Here is a 2626-nt window from a genome sequence, read left to right as displayed (position 1 = left end):
ACCAACACACTAGTTGTCCCCTAGAGAGGTGTGTGTCTGGAAAGGGGAGGAAGCGTAAGGGACGTGCTATACACTTAAGTCTAAGAAACAACGCTGCTGTGGAGGGGCGGTCCTTCGACTGCCATCGGCTTTGCTGAGGGACGAAGCGGCTTGAAGCAAAGTGCGAAAGAAAACGGAGGGGAAGGAAGAGTGATACACCATACTCGCGGAACAACTTCTTCTGGGGGGGCTTTCCTCAACGAACACCATGTGTCACGAAGATAGAAGGGTTTTCAAAAGGATGTGACTTCGCCCAAGGAAAGGCATACACTAATCTCTGCGAACCAAGTCTGTGTCAAACGCGACTTCGAGCTTCCATCTGGGTTCCCGAGGAATCCAGAGTCACAAAATGTACGTGTCGAATCCTAAACAAAGGAAGTACTCTTCAGTCTGAAGAAACACCCCTGCCGAGAAACGAACTACTCACTAACATCTTCCCTGAACATGGTAGACTTTTCCCATGTAAGGGTGAAATCGCAAGGAATGTGCCCCATGCCTGTGCTACAGAAGTAATTAGTGTAGAATGTCTGCCGCAATTCAAATCCTGTTCCGTGGGAAGTGTTTCCAAGAGTATGAGAGAGCAGATGGAAAAGGTCACGGTTTCAAGGGTGAGAAGGAAATCCGTCAGGAAAGCCATACACGTAAGGATGAGAAGCACTTAGCATGAAATGGTGAAAGCATCTAGAATGTGCCCTGTGACGGACGGTGCTTGAGAAACCACTTGTGAAGAAGGCTTCCCTCAACTATCATATCGTTTCAGGAAAGAGGAAAGTGTTTTCCGTATTGGGTGTGAAGGCGTAAGGGACATAGACTAGACTTAGCTCTCCGTTTCGAATGTGCCTACCGTCGTGACATGAAGAAAGATGTGTATGGAAATGTATGATGTGCGGAAGCACAAGGAAGATGGCATACGCCTGTTTCCCTCTAAGAACAAATCTCGAGGGTTGGCGTCCTTCGACTACCGTCTCTTTTCGTAAGGGTGGAAGCGGCTTGTTAAACCGGGTGTGAAAGGAAAGAGATGGAACGCGCGATACCGTCCAGGGAGGAACACGTTGGGCGGAGGGTTTCTCTCCATTAAGTCCTGTGTCGTGGAGGTGGATGGGTCTTCCAATGTACGCGGGCTAGCCTCAGTGGTAGTAGCCTTACACTGAATTCTGAGAAACGAGGCCATGTCCATCAGGCTTTCGTGCTAACATCTGGGTTCTTGAAGAAAGAAGCCTTTGGAGGTATGTGTGTGTTGCTATAGAAGGTAAGTGTCTTACACTCACCTCTCAAGAAACGAAAGTGTAGGGAAACAGTCTTTCCACTACCACCTACAGGGAAGAGATGGAAGAACTTTCCACCGTTAAAAGTGAAGGCACAACTACTGTGCCATATACCACTGTTTGAGAAAGGAGTTGTGTCCCAAGCTTCTCTCAACTCAGATCTTGTTTCAGGGAGAGACAAGCGTTTTCAGGACTTCGTGTGAAAGCGTCAGGAAAATGCCATCCGCGGAATTGTGAGGAAAAATGTGCGTCGAATGTGACCACCAACGAACACGTTGTCCCCTAGAGCGGTGTGTGTCTGGAAATCGGAGGAAGCGTAAGGAACGAGCTCTACACTTAGGTCTCAAAAACAATGCTGTGGAGGAGCGGTCCTTCGACTCCCTTCTCCTTTCCGAAGGATCGAAGCGGCTTTACGCCAAGTATGAAAGGAAGCAGAGGAAAAGCCCGATAGGCCTTCCTCGTGGAACAACGTGGTATGGAGGGCTTCGCTCAATGAACACCATGGGTCACGACGCTAGAAGGGTTTTCCAAATGTACGTGAGTTCGCCAAAGGAAAGCCCCAGACTAAACTGCGCGAAACAAGTCTGTGTCGAAGGCGACTTCGAGCTGACCTCTGGCGTCACGGGGAGAACATAGTCACAACAGGTATGTGTTGAATCCGAAACAGGCGGCGTGCACTTCAGTCTGAAGAAACACCACTGCAGAGAAACCGTGTTTCTACTAACACCTTCCCTGAAAATGCTCGTCTATTCCAACGTAAGTGTGGCAGCGCGAGGAATGTGCCCCGTGCCTGTGGCACAGACATACTTAGGGTAGATGGTCCCTCGCCATTCCAATCTTGTTCCGCGAGGAACGTTTTCAAAGAGTATGAGAGACAGCAGAGGGAACAGGTCATGCCTTTAAGTGTGAGAAGGAAGTCCTGGAAAGCCATACACCACCTGCGTATGAGCGGCCTTCTGGCATGAACGTGTGAAGGCATAAAGAAGGTGCCGTGCCCTGTGACGGTGCTTGACGAACCCCTTGTGAAGAAGTCTGCCCTCAGCTATCATATTGTTTCAGGAAGATAAAAGTGTTTTCCGTCGTGGGTGTGGAGGCATGAGGGACGTACCCTAGAGTCGGCCGTCCGTTTCGAATGTGTCTACTGTTCGTTCCATGAAGAAGGATGAGTATGGAGAGGTATGATGTGAGGAAGCGTAAGGAGGCTTGCCTACGGGTGTTTGACTCTAAGAACAAATCTAGAGGGTTGCCGTCCGTCGACGACCAGCCCTTTCCGTACGGATGGAAGCACCTTGTTAAAGCTTAGGGCGAGAGAAAAGAGACGG

Source organism: Eumetopias jubatus, unplaced genomic scaffold (genome assembly GCF_037043125.1).
Source record: "Eumetopias jubatus isolate StellerSeaLion01/CBP00866 unplaced genomic scaffold, mEumJub1_p1.0 scaffold_175, whole genome shotgun sequence".
NCBI lineage: Eukaryota > Metazoa > Chordata > Mammalia > Carnivora > Otariidae > Eumetopias > Eumetopias jubatus.
This window is presented reverse-complemented; position numbering follows the sequence as displayed.